At 47.5% G+C, this 25,309-nt stretch overlaps 1 pseudogene across 1 annotated transcript in view; it reads left to right on the top strand.

Annotated features, from left to right (window-relative positions):
* Nucleotides 1-1,032: 1,032 nt before the first annotated feature.
* The window catches only part of LOC311110529 (tumor necrosis factor receptor superfamily member 6-like), a 35,355-nt pseudogene continuing 11,078 nt past the window's right edge, over nt 1,033-25,309 (top strand). Inside the window, exons 1-10 of the transcript in view lie at nt 1,033-1,137; nt 9,814-9,904; nt 11,331-11,378; nt 16,723-16,857; nt 16,970-17,087; nt 17,514-17,590; nt 17,713-17,811; nt 18,021-18,085; nt 19,852-19,899; nt 19,936-20,237. The product of the transcript in view is annotated as a tumor necrosis factor receptor superfamily member 6-like (transcript). The remainder of the gene's footprint in view (nt 1,138-9,813; nt 9,905-11,330; nt 11,379-16,722; nt 16,858-16,969; nt 17,088-17,513; nt 17,591-17,712; nt 17,812-18,020; nt 18,086-19,851; nt 19,900-19,935; nt 20,238-25,309) is intronic.

Raw genomic sequence — 25,309 nt, 5'->3', positions numbered from 1 at the left:
GATGATTGTATAGCTAGCTGATCTTAGATCATAGCTTTATGGGTAACCCCCTCCCAGAGGCATTCAATCAGCCACAACTTCAGTGTCCATTCTTTCAATACTATTTCTATGAGAAGAATTGAAGATCTACCACTTTTTTGGTTCAATATATTGTCCCTTTGATGCTGATGGAGACTACAAGCAGTGTCGTATACATTGCTGGCCATCAAACTAGTACCTTAATTCACTGCTGAATATAAAGTATTCCAGAGGTCTAACAGAGGGACTTAGTTGAGAGGCCTGAGCACAGTCTCCAGACTTACAACAGTAATGAGACCCACCCAGCTGTGCACTGCGGTGCACTTATCATGTCTATTCTCTATTTCAAACCTGACTGATCACTCTTGTAATATCCACTTTTCCAGTATCCTTTCAGTGATCCCACACATCATACTATTTCCACAAATGGCCTTTCCCACTCCCTCCTTCCCCATCTATCTGAATAGGACTCACAGAAAACCAATGTGAATGACTACATTTCCTCTCACCCAGGCCCGGTTCCACAAGGGTGCAAAAAGGGGCTTAGCCCCCTCAGTTGAAACTTATGCCACCTCAGTTTCAGTTTTATGTCCCTATATAAAAATAGCAAAAACTTTATAATGATTGAGTGACAGGTTGGCGCTAAATCTGTATCTCCGCTGTGCTGTATCAGCACCATGGACAGAGCGCGCCGCGGAGTGTGTGTGTGTGTGTTTGTGTGTAGGGGGGCTATGGAAAGCCACTGGTTAGGTATGCCTCCTTTGGGTGTCCATAAAAAGCGGGAAAAAGCGCTGCTCATCAGTGGTAGGCTACGTGAATAAAGAGATACGCCTCCGCCTGTAATATCTGATTTTGATTTATAAGGACAGGGTCAAGTTTACAGTTGAAGCTGCTTCACTGAACTCTGCCTCACGCCACGCCACTACATAGTTTAGTTAGCTTCTTAGCTAGCTTTAAAAGGCATTAGTGTTATTAGCCTATTTAGCTCTAACCAGCTAATCTGCCACTGCCATTATGGACATCAGAAATGAAACCACTGAGGCTGCTGCCAAGCCCAGCAGCGATCAAGCTGCCGAGCTCCAGCTAGCTCTGCGTGAAGAGTCCCCCCCCCTTCCACAAGTGCCGCCAGGATAATGGCTTCACAGCCCCCTCCACCCCCGACTGTTCCTGATAATCTTGGAACAGAGGAGCCAGCCCAGGTTATCCTAGAATCCTACCCTAGCCGCAGGTTTTCTGTCCAAAAACATTCATTTAATAGCAACTGGTTCATAGGCAGAGAGTGGCTGGAATACTAGGTTACTGCAGATGCAGCATTCTGGTTCCCATGTCGAAAGTTCTGTATAAGGTCTAATGCTAACGCAGACAAGGCCTTGACCCAAGGTGGGTATTCTAACAGGAAGCATGCTATTGATTCACATAGGCTATTTGAAATTGGTGAATTACCCTATCTATCTTGTAGCCTATTTTCATTGCCAAATAGGCCTTGCTTTACTGTGTAGGCCACTGTCCATTTTGCTGATACAGTGCAGCGGAGATGGGCTACAGATTTTGTGCCAACCTGTCACTTCAAAAGCACTTAATGGTCTCGGAGTCTCGGCATTTGAACATTATGTTTATTGTGGTATAGCGTGATATAAGCAGAATGAATTATAATTCCAATGCAAGAACCCCCCCGATTTCAGCTGCCCCCATAGTCACTTTATCCTGGTGCCGGGTCTGCTCTCACCACTCTCTCTTGCTCTCTCTACTTTCCCTCTCTCAAAAATGTCAATAAGCTATTATAATGGCAGGGGTGATACCATGTACAGTAGCTCAGTTTTTATTTATTTAAAATGCAGCACAGTAGTAACAAGTAACAGCAAGTGCATAACTAATGTACCAACCTATGACTGGATCATAAATATAGTATAAGACTATTTTATTCCCAGTATGCAATCATATAAATAAATAAAACACAGAAAAATCACTACAGGCCTATACAATTAAAATTGTCGCAATCGGTCCTCACATCTTCACTGTGATAGCGTGTGATATAGTGATTTAGAGTCATGGCTACAATAAATGTACATGCATACTGTATGTATCTGATAGAGATGTGTGGTGACTGAGTGATGTGACAGTCACTGCAGTGCATCACCAGTAGGGATTACTCCATAAGTATAGTATGCAGACTGTTGTTCTGTAGGGAGCTCCGGATTGCATCAACCTTTAACCCTAAAAGTGCAAACAGGGGTAAATTTTAACCCCAAGGGGTCCAACTCCCCTTGGACTCGGGAGAGGTGAAGGTCGAGAGTCATGTGTCCTCCGAAACCCGACCCTGCCAAGCCGCACTGCTTCTTGACACACTACTCGCTTAACCCAGAAGCAAGCCGCACCAACGTGTCAGAGGAAACACCGTCCAACTGACAACCGAAGTCAGCTTGCAGGCTCCCGGTCCGCCACAAGGAGTCGCTAGAGCGCGATGGGACAAGGAAATCCCGGCCGGCCAAACCCTCCCCTAACCCGGATGACGCTGGGCCAATTGTGCACCGCCTCATGGGTCTCCCGGTCACGGCCAGCTGTGACACAGCCTGGCATCAAACCTGGGTCTGTAGTGACGTCGGCATTTGAACATTATGACCACCGCGCCACTCGGGAGGCCCGAAACCATCTTTTTGATCCTGAAATTTTATGACATTGTCAAGCAACTAGTCACAGACAAAAAAACATCACTAACCATGATTTATGTGTTAAAACTGAGGATGGAAAAATAATCTCTCATTTGTATACTAGTGGTGAGTGGCTAAACTGAAAATGTGGTTTCAATAGTTCACTTTGTGATAAAAGTTGGCACAGAGGTAGATGTACGCACCCTTAAAAAATATACAGTTGAAGTCGGAAGTTTACATACACTTAGGTTGGAGTCATTAAAACTTGTTTTTCAACCACTCCACAAATTTCTTGTTAACAAACTATAGTTTTGGCAAGTCGGTTAGGACATCTACTTTGTGCATGACACAAGTAATTTTTCCAACAATTGTTTACAGACAGATTATTTCACTTATAATTCACTGTATCACAATTCCAGTGGGTCAGAAGTTTACATACACTAACTTGACTGTGACTTTAAACAACTTGGAAAATTCCAGAAAATGATGTCATGGCTTTAGAAGCTTCTGATAGGCTAATTGACATCATTTGAGTCAATTGGAGGTGTACCTGTGGATGTATTTCAAGGCCTACCTTCAAACTCAGTGCCTCTTTGCTTGACATCATGGGAACATCAAAATAAATCAGCCAAGATTGTAGACCTCCACAAGTCTGGTTCATCCTTGGGAGCAATTTCCAAACGCCTGAAGGTACCACGTTCATCTGTACAAACAATTGTACGCAAATATAAACACCATGGGACCACGCAGCCGTCATACCGCTCAGGAAGGAGACGCGTTCTGTCTCCTAGAGATGAACGTACTTTGGTGCGAAAAGTGCAAATCAATCCCAGAACAACTGCTAAGGACCTTGTGAAGATGCTGGAGGAAACAGGTACAAAAGTATCTATATCCACAGAAAAACAAGTCCTATATCGACATAACCTGAAAGGCCGCTCAGTAAGGAAGAAGCCACTACTCCAAAACCACCATAAAAAAGCCAGACTACGGTTTGCAACTGCACATAGGGACAAAGATCTTACTTTTTGGAGAAATGTCCTCTGGTCTGATGAAACAAAATTATAACTGTTTGGCCATAATGACCATCGTTATGTTTGGAGGAAAAAAGTGGCTGCTTGCAAGACGAAGAACACCATCCCAAACGTGAAGCACGGGGGTGGCAGCATCATGCTGTGGGGGTGCTTTGCTGCAGGAGGGACTGGCGCACTTCACAAAATAGATGGCATCATGAGGAAGGAAAATTATGTGGATATATTGAAGCAACATCTCAAGACATCAGTCAGGAAGTTAAAGCTTGGTCGCAAATGGGTCTTCCAAAGGGACAATGACCCCAAACATACTTCCAAAGTTGTGGCAAAATGGCTTAAGGACAACAAAGTCAAGGTATTGGAGTGGCCATCACAAAGCCCTGACCTCAATCCTATAGAAAATTAGTAGGCAGAACTGAAAAAGCGTGTGAGAGCAAGGAGGCCTACAAATCTGACTCAGTTACACCAGCTCTGTCAGGAGGAATGGGCCAAAATTCACCCAACTTATTGTGGGAAGCTTGTGGAAGGCTACCCGAAACGTTTGACCCAAGTTAAACAATTTAAAGGCAATGCTACCAAATACTAATTGAGTGTATTTAAACTTCTGACCCACTGGGAATATGATGAAAGAAGTAAAAGCTGAAATAAATCATTGTCTCTACTATTATTCTGACATTTCACATTCTTAAAATAAAGTGGTGATCCTAACTGACTTAAAACAGTGGACTTTTTACTAGGATTAAATGTCAGGAATTGTGAAAGTCTGAGTTTAAATGTATTTGGCTAAGGTGTATGTAAACTTCCGACTTCAACTGTAGATATGGAGCCACCCCAGATTTGGCCCCTAGAGGGAGTGGCAGCCTTTATAAATAAAAAAAAAGCATAAATGTAAATCCATATTTAGCCAAAGTGCATTCGGAAAGTATTCCGACCCCTTGACTTTTTCCACATTTTGTTACGTTACAGCCTTATTCTTTATTTTTAATTTTTTTATGTACATTTCACTCTCCAATCTACACACAATACCCATAATGACAAAGCAAAAACAGGTTTTTAGAAATGTTTGCACATTCATTAGAAATTAAAAACAGAAATACCTTATTTACATAAGTATTCAGACCCTTTGCTATGAGACTCGAAATTGAGCTCAGGTGCATCCTGTTTCCATTGATCATCCTTGAGATGTTTCTACAACTTGATTGGAGTCCACATGTGTTAAATTAAATTGATTGGACATGATTTGGGAAGGCACACACCTGTCTATATAAGGTCCCATAGTTGACAGTGCATGTCAGAGCAAAAACCAAGCCATGAGGTTGAAAGAATTGTCCGTAGAGCGATGAGACAGGATTGTGTCGAGGCACAGATCTCGGGAAGGGTACCAAAAAATGTGTGCAGCATTGAAGGTCTCCAAGAACACAGTGGCCTCCATCATTCTTAAATGGAAGAAGTTTGGAACCACCAAGACTCTTCCTAGAGCTGGCTGCTGAGCAATCGGTGGGAGAATGGCCTTGGTCAGGGAGGTGACCAAGAACCTGAGGTTCACTCTGACAGAGCTCCAGAGTTCCTCTGTGGAGATGGGAGAACCTTCCAGAAGAACAACCATCTCTGCAGCACTCCACCAATCAGGCCTTTATGGTAGAGTTTCCAAACAGAAGCCACTCCTCAGTAAAAGGCACATGACAGCCCGCTTGGAGTTTGCAAAAAGGCACCTAAAGGACTCTCAGACCATGAGAAACAAGATTCTCTTGTTTTATGAAACCAAGATTGAACTCTTTGGCCTGAATGCCAAGTGTCACGTAACAAAATGTGGAAAAAGTTGAGGGGTCTGAATAGTTTCCGAATGCACTGTATACATCTTTCAGATGTAATTGGAACTGAGTTGATAGCCCATCGCATTCCAAAGTTAGAGCAAAACGATATCGCCATATCATCGACCATTTTAGGTCAAACCGGTATGTCAGATTAGCTCAATCCCCAATTTGTCATCCTCTGAGTATCACAGAAACACAACACTGAATGAACAACATAAACATTTTCATGACAAGTTGCTATGGATGAAAGTAATCAAAATAACTTTTCAAAATACAACATTTGTTACTATAAAAGTGTAAAGATTTGAACATATATGGTTATTTTTGAAAATGAAAACCATTTACTTGTGTTACGAAGTAACCCTTCGTAACACAAGGGTTAGGGTTAGGGGGAAAAAACACTGGCAGTTTTTGAGGATTACTTTACTGTTTATGAGGATTACCAACCAATGATCTCTATTGCACAGCATGGTCGGAAGAGAGCTTGATAGTATGATGTGAAACAATCGTATCTGCCTCGGGACTTGGTGTGCTTGGAAAATGACCAGCACACATCCTGTCGGACCGGACGAATCGCTGCGATAACCGACCCCTGAAAATAAGTAAAAAGAGGAGCTACCCAGTTCTTCCCGCGCAAAGGCCACTCACTCCCCCTAGTGGTACATGGAGAGATATACAGTGCCTTCAGAAAGTATTTATACCTCTTGATTTATTCCACATTATGTTGTTAAATTCTGAATTCAAAATGGATTCAATATTTTTTTCTCTCTCACCCATCTACACACAATACCCCATAATGACAAAGTGAATTGAAAAAAATACAGAAATATCTAATTCACATAAGTATTTACACCCCTGAGTCAATACATGTTAGAATGACCTTTGGCAGTGATTACAGCTGTGAGTCTTTCTGGGTAAGTCTCTAAGAACTTTGCACACCTGGATTGTACAATATTTGACCATTATTCTTTTCAAAATTATTCAAGCTTTGTCAAATTGGTTGTTGATCATTGCTAGATAACCATTTTCAAGTATTGCCATAGATTTTCAAGTAGATTTAAGTCAAAACTGTAACTAGGCCACTCAGGGACATTCACTGTCTTCTTGGTAAGCAACTTCAGTGTAGATTTGGGCTTGTGTTTTAGGTTATTGTCCTGCTGAAAGGTGAATTATTCTCCCATTGTCTGGTGGAAAGCAGACTGAACCAGGTTTTCCTCTAGGATTTACCCTGTGCTTAGCTCCATTCCATATATTTTTTATCCTGAAAAATTCCCCAGTCCTTAACGATTACAAGCATACCCATAACATGATGCAGCCACCACTATGCTTGAAAATATGGAGAGTGTGGTACTCAGTAATGTGTTGTATTGGACTTGCCCTAAACATAACACTTTGTATTCAGGACAAAGTTAATTGCTTTGTCACATTAGGTTAGTATTGTGGAGTAACAACAATGTTGTTAATACATTTTTTGTTTTCTCCTATCACAACCATTAAACTCTGTAACTGTTTTAAAGTCACAATTTTAAAGTCGTCCTGTGTATTTCGGTGAGTTGACTATCAACATATTATCGTTGACATACTTTGTATAGGCTCAACTCTGACATTGTGTTATTGTCAGAAGGTAGCTAACTAAACTAACTCTCATCCAACTCAAGTCATTTTCAACTCTACGCCGTATCTTGCGTCAATGAAATAGATAGCCTACACATCTACCGAACACAATGTATCAATAGTCTGATATATCATATATTTAAGACATATTTAAATCGACAACGAACATAATTGCCACTGTAAGATAAGTTTACCTTTATAACTTCGTAAAGTCTAGCCTAGTCAAATTCCTTCACTAGTCTGTTCTGAAGACAAGTAGTTTCACTTTCGATGTATGTTTATTTTTTTTAAACTTTTGGAGATTTACCACTGGAAATGTGGGTAATATTCGGTTGAGACATTGAGCAATGAGATTTCAACATTTATTCACCCACCCAAAAAGACAGCCAGAAGTTGAATTCCCAAAGTGTTATCACTATACTTTCAACCACCTAAAAGCACAACCAAATTCTAATAGAAAAACAATAATTTAGTTGTCATCGAAATGTGTTATCACTTAGTTTTCAGCCATTTTAAAAGCACAACAAAGTTGTAGGAATGCCTTATACACTGAGTATACAAAACATTAAGAACACCTGCTCTTTCCATGACATAGACTGACCAGGTGAATCCAGATGAAAGCTATGATCCCTTATTGATGTCACTTGTTAAATCCACTTCAATCACTGTAGATGAAGGGGAGAAGATAGGTTAAAGAAGGATTTTTAAGCCTTGAGACAATTGAGACGTGTTGTGTGTGCCAGTTTAGGGCTCCCGTGTGGCGCAGCGGTCTAAGGCACTGCATCTCAGTGCTTGAGGTGTCACTACAGACCCCCTGGTTTGATTCCAGGCTGTATCACAACTGGCAATGATTGGGCGGCCCACAATTGGCCCAGCGTCTTCCGGGTTTGGCCGGTGTAGGCTGTCATTGTATATAAGAATTTATTCTTAACTGACTTGCCTAGTTAAATAAAATAAAATTCAGAGGTGAATGGGCAAGACAGAAGATTTTAGTGCCTTTGAATGGGGTATGGTAGTAGGCGCCAGGCGCACCCGGTTTGTGTCAAGAACTGCAACACCGCTGGATTTTTCACGCTCAACAGTTGGATGTTACTCATTTTAAGGTTGAATAAATACTGTTTCATTAGTTTGTAAGATACATTAAATAGCCTAAAGTTAAGGCTATTTAATGTATTGCAAAAGTGATCTTGAATTGTGTTTGGTTTAAATATCAACATTTGAAGGAGATTTATATTTTGTGCTACAGACTTAGTCTGGCTTTCATTCCAGTTTGTCTACAAATTAATAATTGATATGATGGATTCACATCTCCATCTCAACCAAACATTTATGTTAAAGAAAATGACTAAATTACATCAAATCAAACTTTTGAAATGCACTTTAGATAAAATTTAACTTAGGTTTTTGGTTGAGATGGTGACCTGTATCCAACATATTAATTAACAACTTGAAGATTACATTTGATATCAACCAAAGTTTGAAACCCTAGGCCTAATATGTATTGTTGAACCCTGGGTTGAATTGAAACAATAGCTATGCTATATCGGCCTAAATGAATTTTTCCAAAATACTATATCCACAATTTTTTCCACATTTGTGTTTTTTCATCAGAATTGATTGCTTATGGGTACCTTCACGTGTGTGTAAAATATTATTATATTTATATTCCAAATATTATTATATTTTTATTCATTGATTTTAGATGTGTATGAAAATGTGTTGTTTTTGCAAAATGCTATATATCCATTGTTTAGATGGAATGGAATGTTCGTATTCTGTATATTTGACTGTGATATGTGGTTGTCTCACCTAGCTATATTAAGATGAATGCACTTACTGTAAGTATGGTTCCAGGCGCACCAGTTTGAGTGCGTCAAGAACTTCGACGATGCTGGGTTTTTCCACACTCAACAGTTTCCCGTGTGTATCAAGAATGGTCCACCACCCAAAGGACATCCAGCCAACTTGACACAACTGTGGGAAGCATTGGAGTCAACATGGGCCAGCATCGCTGTGAAACGCTTTCGACTCCTTGTAGAATCCATGCCCCGATGAATTGAGGCTGTTCTGATGGCAAAAGGGGGTGCAACATAAAGTAGGAAACTGTTCAAAATGTTTTGGACACTGAGTGTATATCAACGCTGAGCAGGGTTGGGCTTGGTTAAAACCTGGATGGGAGACCAAATGGATAGCTGTACAGTATATAGATCAATTCTCCAGTAGGAGGTGCTGCCCAGACATTTTTTTTTCTTATGATAGTGGATATAACGTTGAAGATCTGATGTTGTTTCAAAGGTACAAATTCAACATATTTGATACAAGGTTTTTCTATGTTGAAAATTGGTTACCATGATGACCTAATCCTGAGGTTGAAATTTCACCCTCAACACAACAGTTGATTACTTTTTTCAAAACCAACATGTATTATCCACGTAGATTCCACATCACAATACGTTGGCAAATTACGTTGAAACCATGTTGTTCAACCAATTTGTGCCTAATGGGTTGACATGTTTTTCCATAATGATAATTATTGACCTTCCAATCTCTCATACTCAAATCACTGATACCCCCTCTCTCTCTTTCTCACTCGCTTCCTCTGTTTTCTCTCACACACACACACACGCACTGTAACTGCCTACTTACTCTGTCTATTTTAATAACACGCAATAATGTCATTGCATTTAACAGTGTATAGTTCTTTCAGCTACACCTTCCAAAGAAGAGCCGAGTTCCCAAGACATAACTAGCAAATTGCACATCAAAAGGCAGAGTTGTCAAGATCCACCTCCAAACTGCAGCAGGGAAGAGCAGGGAAGACTCTCCCAGCCGTATCATCCTGTAATAAAACATCTCTGGAGATTCGGAGACTGGCCTGCAAATTGAATCTTGAGGTGATCGTGGAAGGTTGAAAGTAATGGTTGAGGTGTCGTTGGCTACTGTCTAATCACTTTCTAGTACTCTGCTTTATAACAATCCTAAGCATCCATGATCTGACATTGTCTTTCATCAGCACTGTTAGTAAATATTTGTTAGAAATTCCATTTGTTCTAAGCGGTTTGGAGCATGTTGTTGGTGTTTCATCAGCATGTGAACACGAGGGCAGTAAGCTAATGTCATTTCCAGCTCCATTTTACTAACATTATTGTGACCGCTCTCTCACCTTGCCATTGTCACTCATCAAACGAGTGAAACCAGTTGACACCAAATATGCTTTGGGCATTGTGATTATGCTAACTATCAGATATTTCAAGTATTGCTGTACAATGAAAAGGGTCTGGAACAGAATAGCATTTATTCTGACTGAATGTTGCCATTGACGTATAGCCTACTGTAGCGCTGGCCACGTATCTCATGAGACCAGATGCACTCTAATTTGGATGATATACACTGTCAGTCTTCAGCACAAATAGCATTTGCTGGCCTCTGAATCCAAATGATGTAATGCCCTTTAAAAAAAATTGTCACTTTCTGATGATGTCAGGGCAGCCAGGCCCAATGGGAAGTGTCCGCACTCAGCAGGATTTTTAACATGACATTGTGTGATGTTGACTGGTTGCTTGTTGCTATCCTGGTTGTCTACATTCATTCTCTGAGCCATGAGGCAAACAACCAATAATACCCACACAGATCTCCATCCCCCTTTACACGATGGGATCATCTCCACTACTGTGTCTGAGTGACTGCTGCTTATTAGTGTTGCGTTGTGGCCCTCTGGGGTTCTGTGAGAGTGACAAACTCGGAGCCATTTTTCACAGGCTTTACCAGGGGACTTAACATCTAAGAGGCCACAGCGGGGAGGGTATCAATATTAATGAGGGGGGAGGGGGATGAGCACCACAGTGGCCTCTGGGAAATATACTTGATCATTGTCATCTGCAGCTCAACTTCCAAGAATTTTGACACATATCTCCAAGATTCGTGAGGAAAAAGACTGGAACAGAAAATATATTTGAAAACTCATTTGGGTAGATTGTTGATGGCTTATGACATTTGTTCGGGAGACCCATGGGGCGGCGCGCACAATTGGCCCAGCGTCGTCCAGGGTAGGGGAGGGATTTGGCCGGCAGGGGATGTAGCTCAGTTGGTAGAGCATGGCGTTTGCAACGCCAGGGTTGTGGGTTCGATAAAATAATGTATGCACTAACTGTAAGTCGCTCTGGATAAGAGCGTCTGCTAAATGACTAAAATGTAAATGTAAATGTAAGATGGCACTTACCAACATGAAGAAAATACATGCTGTCTCTGTGCTGCTGGTAAGCATCTAAAATGTTTAATATTATCTGTATCAAACTATCTAACATTAGCTTTCTTTTGGTCACCATGACAGCACAATTGTCACGGATTCTGCCGAGACTGCTCCTCCTCCTGGTTCGGGCAGGCTTCGGCGTTCGCCGTCCCCGGAGTACTAGCTGCCACCGCTCTATGTTTCTTGGTGTGATTGCTTTCGTCTGTCTTTTACACCTGTGTCCAGTTGTGTGTTGATTACTTGTCCTATAAGTTCCTTGTTTTGCTTAGGCTAGATTGTGTGTTGTTTTTTGCCTGTCCGTTGTGCTGCGTGTTTTGTTCCTGTTTTCGTGTCATTTTGTTTTACGCACAGTTTGCGTATTTTCTCGCCTCTGTTTATTGTTGAGGCCGTTCTCTGTATTTTGCCATTTGGATTACTTCAGTAAACTTTGTTGGACTAGCTTCGGTGTCCTGCGCCTGACTTCCACACACCATACACCTCAGCCCTTGACAGAACAACACACCCCATCATGGAGTCAGCAGGAGCAGTGGCGGCACCCAAGTCGCTGGAGGATCGGATCAGCGATCAAGACACCATGATCCGGCAACTTGGGGCCGCCATGAACGAGGTGTCCAACACTCTGCGCCGGTTGGTGACTGGAGAGGTGCCCACGCCTTCTCACACCATCCCATCACCAACGGCCAGTCCTCCTCTCTCAGCACCGGAACCCAGTGGCATACGGCTCTCGCTCCCGAGGGCATATGACGGTTCTGCAGCCGGGTGTCAGGGGTTCCTCCTGCAGGTGGAACTCTACCTGGCTACCATACACCCAGCGCCCTCAGGGTACGAGAGCGTCTCCGCCCTCATCTCCTGTCTATCCGGCAAGGCGTTGGAGTGGGCCAACGCCGAATGGAGGGGAATAGATGCCGCTACCATCACCTACGCGGAGTTCTCCCGCCGCTTCAGGGCTGTCTTCGATCACCCACCTGAGGGGAAGGCGGCGGGGGAGCGTCTGTTCCACCTCCGACAGGGGAAGAGGAGCGCACAAGAGTTCGCCCTGGAGTTCCGGACTCTAGCGGCGGATGCGGGGTGGAATGAGAGGGCCCTCATCGACCATTACCGGTGTAGCCTACGAGAGGACGTTCGTCGTGAGCTGGCCTGCAGGGACACCAACCTTTCCTTCGACCAGTTGGTAGACATCTCCATCCGTCTAGACACCCTGCTGGCTACCCGCGGACGTCCCGAGTGGGGGTCGTCCATTCCACCCTCCAGCACCTCCGAGCCGGTTCCCATGGAGCTCGGGGGTGCTGGCGCTAGAGAGAGGAGGAGAGAGAACCCGAGGGGGGCCATCCCCTGCACCAACTGTGGCCGTGGAGGACACACCGCGGCCAGGTGCTGGGGAGGGTCGCCTGGGAGAGGGGACAACAGGTCACGCACTGGGGAGTCATTTCAGGTGAGTAGGCGCCCCACTTACCCAGAGCTCTCTGTTGGTCACATGAGTATACCTGTGAGATTTCCACAGGTGGCACCTCATTCCCAGCATAAGGCGCTAGTAGATTCAGGCGCAGCTGGGAATTTTGTTGATCGAGCTTTTTGTTATAAGTTAGGAATTCCCCTTTGGCCAGTAGAAGCCCCCTTTCCTGTTCACGCCCTAGACAGCCGGCCGTTGGGGTCGGGGCTGATCAGAGAAGTCACAGCACCACTTAAGATGACGACGCAGGGGGGTCATGAGGAGACCATTCAGTTTTATCTGATTGACTCTCCTGCGTATCCCGTAGTGCTGGGGCTTCCCTGGTTAAGCACCCATGATCCTACCATTGCGTGGCAACAGAGGGCTCTTATGGAGTGGTCTGCCCAGTGTGTAGGGAGATGTCTAGGTGTTTCCTTAGGGGCGACCTCGGTAGAGAGTCCGAACCAAGTGCCCGCAATGCACATTCCCCCTGAGTATGAGGATCTAGCACTTGTGTTCAGTAAGACGAGGGCTACACGGCTACCACCTCATAGACAGGGGGATTGTGCGATAGATCTCCAAACAGGAGCGGCACTTCCGCGGAGCCGTGTGTATCCATTGTCTCAAGAGGAGACAGCGGCTATGGAAACTTACATAGCCGAGTCATTGGCACAGGGATACATACGGTCCTCTACTTCCCCGGTTTCCTCGATTTTCTTCTTTGTGAAGAAGAAGGATGGGGGTTTGCGCCCGTGTATTGACTATCGTAGTCTCAATCAGATCACGGTTAAGTACAGTTACCCTCTTCCACTGATTGCGACTATGACAGAATCATTACGCGGAGCGCAGTTCTTCACAAAGTTGGATCTCAGGAGCGCGTACAATCTGGTACGCATTAGGGAGGGGGACGAATGGAAGACCGCATTTAGCACCACCTCGGGTCATTACGAGTATCTTGTCATGCCATACGGGTTAATGAATGCTCCTTCAGTTTTCCAATCCTTTGTTGACGAGATTTTCCGGGACATGCATGGGCAGGGTGTGGTAGTATACATCGACGACATCCTAGTGTACTCTTCCACCCGAGCCGAGCATGTAGCCCTGGTGTGCCGAGTGTTGAGAAGACTGTTGGAGCATGACTTGTATGTCAAGGCAGAGAAATGCTTGTTCTTCCAGGAGTCCGTCTCGTTTTTGGGTTATCGGTTGTCCGCGTCTGGTGTGGAGATAGAGGTAGACCGTGTGTCGGCCGTGCGTAATTGGCAAACTCCAACTACTGTCAAAGAGGTGCAGCAGTTCTTGGGTTTTGCTAATTACTACCGGAGGTTTATCCGGGGCTTTGGACAGGTAGCAGCTCCCATTACGTCCTTGCTAAAGGGGGGTCCGGTTCGGTTGCAGTGGTCAGCTGAGGCGGACAGGGCATTTGCCAAACTGAAGAACCTGTTCACCTCGGCCCCGGTGCTGGCGCATCCGGATCCCTCTTTACCATTCCAAGTAGAGGTAGACGCGTCCGAGGCCGGCATTGGGGCAGTCCTGTCACAACGGTCCGGCACGCCACCTAAGCTCCGCCCCTGTAAATTCTACTCCAAGAAGCTCAGCGCGGCGGAGCGAAACTATGACGTTGGGGACAGGGAGCTGTTAGCTGTAGTCCAGGCCCTAAAGGTGTGGAGGCATTGGCTTGAGGGGGCTCAACACCCTTTCCTCATTCTGACTGATCACCGTAACCTGGAGTACATCAGGGCAGCTAGGAGATTGAACCCTCGTCAGGCTAGGTGGAACATGTTCCTGACCCGGTTTGTTTTTAAGATCACATACATCCCAGGGTTCCAGAACGGTAAGGCAGACGCCCTGTCACGGCTGTATGACACAGAGGAGAGGTCCATTGAGCCTACTTCCATACTGCCGGAGTCTTGTTTGGTGGCACCGGTGGTGTGGGAGGTCGATGCGGAAATCGAGCGGGCACTGCGTACCGACCCTACTCCCCCCGAGTGTCCTGTGGGGCGGACGTACGTCCCGCTCGAGGTTCGTGATCGCCTGATTTATTGGGCTCATACATCACCCTCCTCTGGACATCCAGGTATTGGCCGGACAGTGCACTGCCTTAGCGTGAAATATTGGTGGCCAACGTTAGCTAGGGATGTGAGGGTTTATGTCTCCTCCTGCTCGGTGTGCGCCCAGTGTAAGGCGCCTAGACATTTGCCCAGGGGTAAGTTACATCCCCTGCCCATTCCACAACGACCATGGTCCCACCTATCGGTGGATTTTGTGACCGACCTGCCCCCCTCCCAGGGGAATACCACCATTTTGGTCGTTGTGGATCGGTTTTCCAAGGCCTGTTGTCTCCTCCCAATGCCGGGTCTCCCTACTGCCCTACAGACCGCTGAGGCCCTATTTACCCACGTGTTCCGGCACTATGGGGTCCCCGAGGATATTGTGTCTGACCGAGGTCCCCAGTTCACCTCCAGAGTTTGGGGGGCGTTCATGGAACGCTTGGGGGTCTCGGTAAGCCTTACCTCGGGGTACCACCCAGAGAGCAATGGGCAGGTTGAACGTGTCAACCAGGATGTGGGTAGGTTTTTGAGGTCCTATTGCCGGGACCGGCCGGAGGAGTGGTCTAGGTTCATCCCCTGGGCAGAGATGGCCCAGAACTCTCTCCGCCACTCCTCCACCAATCTAACACCTTTCCAGTGTGTTTTAGGTTATCAGCCGGTCCTGGCACCATGGCACGAGAGCCAGATCGAGGCCCCTGCGGTGAACGAGTGGATTCGGCGCTCGGAGGAGACGTGGGACGCTGCCCATGTCCATCTGCAGCGTGCCATCCGTCAACAAAAGGCGAGCGCCGATCGCCACCGCAGTGAGGGACCGGTGTACGCACCGGGAGATCGAGTCTGGCTCTCGACTCGAAACCTGCCCCTCCGCCTGCCCTGCCGGAAGCTGGGTCGGCGGTTTGTGGGGCCCTTCAAAGTCCTGAGAAGATTGAACGAGGTGTGTTACAGGTTACAACTACCCATTGAGTACAATAATATTAACCCCTCGTTCCATGTGTCTCTTCTCAGGCCGGTGGTAGCTGGCCCACTCCAAGAAGATGAGATAGGAGAGACCCCTCCGCCCCCTTTGGACATCGAGGGGGCCCCGGCGTACAGGGTCCGGACCATCTTGGACTCGAGGCGCCGGATGAGTGGTCTCCAGTATCTCGTGGAGTGGGAGGGGTACAGTCCGGAGGAACGGTGCTGGGTGCCCAGGAGGGACATCCTCGATTCATCCCTCCTGACTGAGTTCCACCGTGGGCATCCCACGCGCCCGGGTCCGCGTCCTCCTGGCCGTCCCCGAGGCCGGGGTCGGCGCACGGCTGGAGCCGCGCGTCAAGGGGGGGGTACTGTCACGGATTCTGCCGAGACTGCTCCTCCTCCTGGTTCGGGCAGGCTACGGCGTTCGCCGTCCCCGGAGTACTAGCTGCCACCGCTCTATGTTTCTTGGCGTGATTGCTTTCGTCTGTCTTTTACACCTGTGTCCAGTTGTGTGTTGATTACTTGTCCTATAAGTTCCTTGTTTTGCTTAGGCTAGATTGTGTGTTGTTTTTTGCCTGTCCGTTGTGCTGCGTGTTTTGTTCCTGTTTTCGTGTCATTTTGTTTTACGCACAGTTTGCGTATTTTCTCGCCTCTGTTTATAGTTGAGGCCATTCTCTGTATTTTGCCATTTGGATTACTTCAGTAAACTTTGTTGGACTAGCTTCGGTGTCCTGCGCCTGACTTCCACACACCATACACCTCAGCCCTTGACAACAATACCATAATAACGGCGCAAGAACTGAAATGTTCACTAATTAATATGCACTGTCCCAGTCAACTGTAAATTGCATGAATAAAATGATTGTATGCTACTATGTCTTTCCTTTTGACTGTGTCTTGGTACTCTGTGTGACCAGGCCAACATCTGGACAACCACTGTAGTGTGAGCCCAGAAGATGGGACCTGTTTTTACTGTAAGCCAGGCAGAACCTACAACAGTGACCCCAACTCCCTGGACTCTTGTGAGCCCTGCACATCTTGCAACCGTAAAGGTATGCCTACACACGCACACAACAGGTGGAACTAACACCCTAAAGGACGTCCTACCTACTGTAGCAAGTGAGGTTTCTAACGTACTGTCACTGTGGTGGTTGGCCTCCGTAGCCAATCTGGAGGTGGAGGACAAATGTACCATCAGAAAGGACACAGTGTGTCGATGCCAGCAGGGCCACTACTGTGACAAGGGGAAGGCGCACTGCAGGGCCTGCTACCCGTGTACCATGTAAGTCCAAAATACTGGAGTTTAACCAAATAACCATCAAATGAAACATTTGATTTGGTTTATTGTTTGTGAAGGTTAAAGGTTAAAGGTAGACTCAAAGAAATGACGTTGCCACGGGCAGCGCCGCAGATATTGAGATGAGCGAGATGCAATACTTTGCTCTCCCACAGTCACACACAGTATCTGCGCATGTACACAGGTTTGTTTCACGCTGTTAAAGTGTGGTAGCCACGGGACCAAAACAGCGGAGAAGTTGAGCCTCAAGCTTCAACACTATCACTTGATGCGGAAATTGACCCACTATGCTGATTAACTTTCTGCATCTACGTCTACCTTTAAAAAACATTGTTAAATCGGTTGTAGGCATATTATTATAAAGACTAGAGCGATATCGACCTGCATCAAATCTTTTCATTTCTCTTCAAGATGTGGGAATGAAGGCATCAAGGTTGCCTGTAACACCACCAACAATACCATATGCCATGACGACCAAGAACAATGAGGTTTGGGGATTGAGTGAAACCATAACATTTCAATGCATTACAAGGATTTGGAAGATGTGGTTTCGCTTACAGTATGAATATAATACGCCAGTTTTTTATTATTTCTCATTTCTTTGTTTCAGGAAGAACAACTCTGGCAGCAGTTATCTCAGTTGTCTCAGTTATGGTTATTGCAGTTTTAGTTTTTTGCTACCTGTGGCGAAATAATAAATATTGTTTTGGTAAGCGTTTGGGTCATTCAGCCAGCTGTAGGCTATACTAAATCACCAGAAGAGGGCACAAGAGGTTGTCCTGTCATTTAGTTAGTAAAGCAGTTGGAGAGAGCGGAAGTCTGGTTTTTGTTGGAAAGCTCCCTGTCCAAAAGTATCAAAATTATGTTTTGAGTCACTCCTTGAAAAAGTTTTTAAAATGTCTGTTTTTGCTTTGTTAGGGAAAAAGCTGGGGCCAAATGGTTGTTTGACCGAAATGCCCAACCGGAGTTTAGAGGTAGCTGAGGTAATTATCTTCAATGGGTCACACTACTGTCCCTGACCACAACCACTGCTTAAAACACACCCATGCATCTCTAGTGCTACATTAGTGTTACATACACTACATGACCAAAAGTATGTGGACATAGTTGGTCCCCCCTTTGCTGCTATAACAGCCTCTACTCTTATGGGAAGGCTTTCCACTACATGTTGGAACATTGCTGCAGGGCTTTGCTTCCATTCACCCACGAGCATTAGTGAGGTCGGGCACTGATGTTGGGCGATTAGGCCTGGCTCACAGTCGGCGTTCCAATTCATCCCAAAGGTGTTCGATGGGGTTGAGGTCAGGGCTCTGTTCTTCCACACCGATCTCGACAAACCATTTCTGTATGGACCTCGTTTTGTACACGGGGGCATTGTCATGCTGAAACAGGAAAGGGCCTTCCCCACAGAATCGTCTAGAATGCATTGTATTATGTAGCGTTAAGATCTCCCTTCACTGGAACTAAGGGGCCTAGACCGAACCATGAAAAACAGCCCCAGACCATTTATTCCTCCACCAAACTTTACAGTTGGCACTATGCATTGGGGCAGGTAGCGTTCTCCTGGCATCCACCAAACCCAGATTCGTCTGTCAGATTGCCAGATGGTGAAGTGTGATTCATCACTCCAGAAAACACCTTTCCACTGCTCCAGAGTCCAATGGTGGCGAGCTTTACACCTGGAATCTTAGCCTTGTGTGCAGCTGCTCGGCCCATTTCATGAACCTCCCGACGAACCGTTCTTGTGCTGACGTTCTAGGCAGAGTTGCAAAGAAAAAGCCATATCTCAGACTGCCCATCTTAATCTTTGATTTTTATTGGCCAGTCTGAGATATTGCTTTTTCTTTGCAACTCTGCCTAGAAGGTCAGCATCCCAGAATCGCCTCTTCACTGTTGACGTTGAGACTGGTGTTTTGCGGGTACTATTTAATGAAGCTGCCAGTTGAGGACCTGTGAGGCGTCTGTTTCTCAAACTAGACACTCTAATGTATTTGTCCTCTTGCTCAGTTGTGCACCGGGGCCTCCCACTCCTCTTTCTATTCTGGTTAGAGACAGTTTGCGCTGTTCTGTGAAGGGAGTAGTACACAGCGTTGTACGAGATCTTCAGTTTCTTGGCAATTTCTCGCATGGAATAGCCTTCATTTCTCAGAACAAGACTAGACTGACGAGTTTCAGAAGAAAGTTATTTGTTTCTGGCCATTTTGAGCCTGTAATCGAACCCACAATTGCTGACGCTCCAGATACTCAGCTAGTCTCAAGAAGGCCAGTTTTATTGCTTCTTTAATCAGCACAACAGTTTTTAGCTGTGCTAACATAATTGCAAAAGGGTTTTCTAATTATCAATTAGCCTTTTAAAATGATAAACTTGGATTAGCAAACACAACGTGCCATTGGAACACAGGAGTGATGGTTGCTGATAATGGGCCTCTGTACGCCTATGTAGATATTCCATAAAAAATCAGCCGTTTCCAGCTATAATAGCCATTTACAACATTAACAATGTCTACACTGTATGTCTGATCAATTTAATGTTATTTTAATGGACAAAAAAATTGCTTTTCTTCGAAAACAAGGACATTTCTAAGTGACCCCAAACTTTTGAACGGTAGAGTGTATGTATATGTGTATATATATATATATATATATATATATATATATATTAGTGTATCATGACACTTATTATAATTACTGAGTGAAATATCATTGGTTAAATTGTTTTACGTGTAAACATGTTTTTGCTTATTTGCAGGAAATGCAGCCACTGAGGGGTAATGACATCATCAATATTACCACTGATGTTTGCCATGTTTACTAATATGACCCATATATGCCAAACCTCCCAGATATCGCTAATATCTTGGAGTGGAAGGACATGAAACAGGTGGCCGAGCGCAGCGGAATGACTATTGCCACCATATAATCCCACCAGCTAAACTATCCCAATGACACCCAGGAGCAGTGTTCCAACCTACTGAGGGCCTGGGTGGAGAAGGAGGGGATGACCACAGCCGCTAAGACACTGATCCAGACTCTACACCGCATGAATAAAAAGGCCAAGGCAGAGAATATAATGGCTATCATCAGTAACAAGGAAAACACAGTTCAGAACTCGGGGGCAGAACAGGTGCAGATACCGTATGTACTGCAAGGCCCTGCCAGTACCAAGTACCTATGTGCAACTTGTTTGTTGAATTACCTGTTTGTTGCACTATATATAAAAATATACATACACACATACATACATACATACATACATACATACATACATACATACATACTGTCAAGGTAGATGTAGGTGGGTGGAATCAGGCGCAGGACGCAGTACGTTAGTCCAACAGACTTTAGTGAGGCACAGCAAAACAAACACGAAAGAAATGCCCTGAGGCAAAAGCTCCGCACGTAGGCGTAAACACAAGTGCACAAACAGGTGCGACAAAATACTCCAAAACTAAGGAGCAAACTAGCTCAACCGAGCAAACAGTAAATATCCAGCCTACCGGCACAACAGTAAAACAATCACACACAACACCTGACAAACACAACGAGAACTAAATAGGACACTAATGACACTAAATGATAACAGGTGTGACAACAATCAGACAAAAGCAAACGAACATAGAAACATGCAACGGTGGCAGCTAGTATTCCGGAGACGACGAACGCCGAAGCCTGCCCGAGCAAGGAAGAGAGGCAGCCTCGGCCGAAACCGTGACAGTACCCCCCCCCTTGACGCGCGGCTCCAGACGTGCGCCGACTCCGGCCTCGGGGACGACCAGGAGGACGCGGAGCAGGATGCGTCGGGTGCCCACGATGGAATTCCGTCAGGAGAGACGGGTCCAAAATGTCTCTCCTCGGCACCCAGCACCGTTCCTCCGGGCCGTACCCCTCCCACTCCACTAGATATTGGAGACCCCCCATCCGACGTCTCGAATCCAAGATGGACCGCACAGAGTACGCCGGTGCCCCCTCGATGTCCAATGGGGGCGGAGGAGTCTCCCTGATCTCACTTTCTTGGAGTGGGCCAGCTACCACCGGCCTGAGAAGAGACACATGGAACGAGGGGTTAATACTTTTATACTCCACAGGCAGTTGTAATTTGTAACACACCTCGTTCAACCTTCTCAGGACTTTAAATGGCCCTACAAACCGCCGACCCAGTTTCCGACAGGGCAGGCGGAGGGGCAGGTTTCTGGTAGAGAGCCAGACTCGATCACCAGGTGCGTACACCGGTCCCTCACTGCGGTGGAGATCGGCGCTCGCCTTATGACGACGGATGGCCCGCTGCAGGTGGACGTGTGCAGCGTTCCATGTCTCCTCCGAGCGCCGCACCCACTCATCCACCGCAGGAGCCTCGATCTGGCTCTGCTGCCAAGGTGCCAGAACCGGCTGGTAACCTAACACACATTGGAAAGGGGTTAGGTTAGTGGAGGAATGGCGTAGGGAATTCTGGGCCATTTCGGCCCAGGGAACGTACCTTGCCCACTCCTCCGGCCGGTCCTGGCAGTATGTTCTAAGAAACCTACCCACATCCTGGTTCACACGTTCCACCTGCCCATTACTCTCCGGGTGGTAACCCGAGGTGAGGCTCACCGAGACCCCCAACCGCTCCATAAAAGCTCTCCAGACTGTGGAGGTAAATTGGGGACCTCGATCAGACACAATATCCTCGGGTACCCCGTAGTGCCGGAACACATGGGTGAATAGTGCTTCGGCAGTTTGCAGGGCCGTAGGAAGGCCCGGCATGGGGAGCAAACGACAGGCCTTAGAAAACCGGTCCACAACGACCAGTATAGTGGTATTCCCCTGTGAAGGAGGAAGGTCAGTGAGGAAATCCACCGAGAGGTGAGACCATGGTCGTTGTGGAACGGGCAGGGGTAGTAACTTACCCCTAGGCAGATGTCTAGGCGCCTTACACTGGGCGCACACCGAGCAGGAGGAAACATAAACCCTCACATCCCTCGCCAACGTGGGCCACCAGTACTTGGCACTAAGACAGTGCACTGTCCGGCCGATACCAGGGTGTCCAGAGGAGGGTGACGTGTGAGCCCAATAGATCAATCGATCCGAACCTCGAGCGGAACGTACTTCCGACCCTCCGGACATTGAGGTGGACTAGGGTCGGTGCGTAACGCTCGCTCGAGTTCAGCATCGACCTCCCACACTACCGGTGCCACCAGACAAGACTCCGGCAGTATGGGAGTGGGCTCCACGGACCTCTCCTCCGTGTCATACCGCCGAGACAGTGCGTCTGCCTTACCATTCTGTGACCCAGGGATGTATGTGATCTTAAATGTGAACCGAGTCAAAAACATATTCCAACTCGCCTGGCGAGGGTTCAGCCTCCTCGCTGCCCGGATGTACTCCAGGTTACGGTGGTCCGTCAAAATGAGGAAAGGGTGTTGAGCCCCCTCAAGCCAGTGCCTCCACACCTTTAGGGCCTGTACCACGGCTAACAGCTCCCTGTCCCCTACGTCATAGTTTCGCTCCGCCGGACTGAGCTTCTTGGAATAAAAAGCACAGGGGCGGAGTTTAGGTGGCGCGCCGGACCGTTGCGAAAGCACGGCTCCTATACCGGCCTCTGACGCGTCCACCTCTACCTGAAATGGCAAAGAGGGATCCGGATGCGCCAGCACCGGGGCCGAGGTAAACAGGTCCTTCAACCTTCCAAACGTCCTGTCCGCCTCGTCTGACCACTGCAGACGCACCGGACCCCCCTTCAAAAGAGACGTTATGGGATCTGCCACCTGTCCAAAACCCCGGATAAACCTCCGGTAGTAATTCGCAAACCCCAAGAACTGCTGCACCTCCTTCACAGTGGTTGGCGTTTGCCAATTACGCACGGCCGACACCCGGTCTACCTCCATCTTCACCCCTGACGCAGACAACTGATAACCCAAAAAGGAGACCGACTCCTGGAAAAACAGACACTTCTCTGCCTTGACATACAGATCGTGCTCCAACAGCCTCCACAACACTCTGCGCACCAGGGCCACATGCTCGACACGGGTAGGCGAGTACACGAGAATGTCATCTATGTACACGACCACCCCCTGCCCCTGCATGTCCCTGAAGATCTCATCAACGAATGATTGGAAAACTGAAGGAGCGTTCATCAACCCGTATGGCATGACAAGATACTCGTAATGGCCCGAGGTGGTACTAAAGGCTGTCTTCCATTCATCGCCCTCCCTAATGCGCACCAAGTTGTACGCGCTCCTGAGATCTAATTTAGTGAAGAAACGCGCCCCGTGCAATGACTCCGTCATGGTCGCAATCAGCGGGAGTGGATAACTGTACTTCACCGTGATCTGATTGAGACCACGGTAATCAATGCACGGGCGTAATCCTCCATCCTTTTTCTTCACAAAAAAGAAACTTGAGGACGCAGGGGAAGTGGAAGGCCGTATGTATCCTTGTCTCAGAGATTCGTCTATGTACGTCTCCATAGCTCTCTTCTCCTCCTGAGACAGAGGATACACATGGCTCCGTGGGAGCGCAGCTCCTGCCTGGAGGTCTATCGCACAATCTCCCTGCCTATGGGGAGGCAACTGCGTCGCCCTCGACTTACTGAACACAATAGCCAAATCCCCATACTCAGGGGGAACGTGCAATGCGGGCACCTGGTTTGGACTCTCCACCGAGGTAGCCCCTATGGAAACGCCTAAACATCGACCCACACACTGGGCAGACCACTCCATCAGAGCCCTCTCCTGCCACGAAATAGATGGGTTATGGGTACTCAACCAGGGCATGCCCAGCACCACCGGATACGCAGGCGAGTCAATCGGAAATAGCTGGATCATCTCCTGATGACCCCCCCTGCGCACACATCCTAAGTGGCGCAGTGACCTCCCTGATCAAGCCCGCACCCAACGGACGGCTATCTAGGGCATGAACGGGAAAGGGAACGTCAACAGGGAGAAGGGGAATCCCTAAGGCTAAACAAAACTTCTTATCAACAAAATTCCCAGCCGCGCCTGAATCTACCAGCGCCTTATTCTGGGAATGAGGTGCTACCTGTGGAAAACGCACAGATATGCAGAAATGTGCAACAGAGAGCTCTGGGTGAGTGGGGCGCCTACTCACCTGGAAGGACTCCCCAGTGCAGGACCTGTCGTCCTCTCCCCGAGGAGGCCATCCCCAGCACCTAGCCGCGGTGTGTCCTCCCCGACCACAGTTGGTGCAGGAGATGGACCCCCTCGTAAGCCGACCCCTCCTCTCTCTAGCGCCAGCGCCTCCGAGCTCCATGGGGCACGGCTCGGAGGCGCTGGAGGGTGAAATGGACGGACCCCCCTCGGAACGTCCGCGGGTAGCTAGCAGGGTATCCAGCCTGATGGACATGTCGACCAACTGGTCGAACGAGAGGCTGGTGTCCCTACAGGCCAGCTCCCTACGGACGTCCTCGCGTAGACTACATCTGTAGTGATCGATGAGAGCCCGCTCATTCCACCCTGCATCCGCCGCTAGGGTACGGAACTCCAAGGCGAACTCCTGGGCACTCCTCTTCCCCTGCCTGAGGCCGACCAGACGCTCCCCCGCCGCTTTCCCCTCCGGGGGATGGTCAAACACCGCCCTGAAGCGGCGGGAGAACTCGTCGTAGGTGATGGTGTTAGCGTCGATCCTCCTCCACTCTGCGTTGGCCCATTCCAACGCCTTCCCGGAAAGGCAGGAGATCAGGGCGGACACACTCTCGTGTCCCGAGGGCGCCGGGTGCACGGTGGCCAGGTAAAGCTCCACCTGGAGAAGGAATCCCTGACACCCGGCCGCGGTCCCATCATAGGCCCTCGGGAGCGAGAGTCGAACTCCTCTGGGTTCCGGAGCGGGAATGGGCTGAGTGGCCGATGGTGCGGGCAGGGAGGATGGCGGTGGAGGAGTCCCTCGGGTCTCCCAGCCTCGGATGGTGGTGATCACCTCCTGCAGTGCGGACCCCATCCGCAGGATCTGGTCATCCTGCTCACGGATCCTGTCCTCCAACGTCGCCTGTGCTGCTGCGGCTCCTGCTGATTCCATCGAGTATGGTGTGTGATTCTGTCAAGGTAGATGTAGGTGGGTGTGGGTGGAATCAGGCGCAGGACGCAGTACGTTAGTCCAACAGACTTTAGTGAGGCACAGCAAAACAAACACGAAATAAATGCCCTGAGGCAAAAGCTCCGCACGTAGGCGTAAACACAAGCGTACAAACAGGTGCGACAAAATACTCCAAAACT

This window comes from Coregonus lavaretus (genome assembly GCF_964263955.1).
Source record: "Coregonus lavaretus genome assembly, chromosome: 36".
Taxonomy (NCBI): Eukaryota; Metazoa; Chordata; class Actinopteri; order Salmoniformes; family Salmonidae; genus Coregonus; species Coregonus lavaretus.
This window is presented reverse-complemented; position numbering and strand designations above follow the sequence as displayed.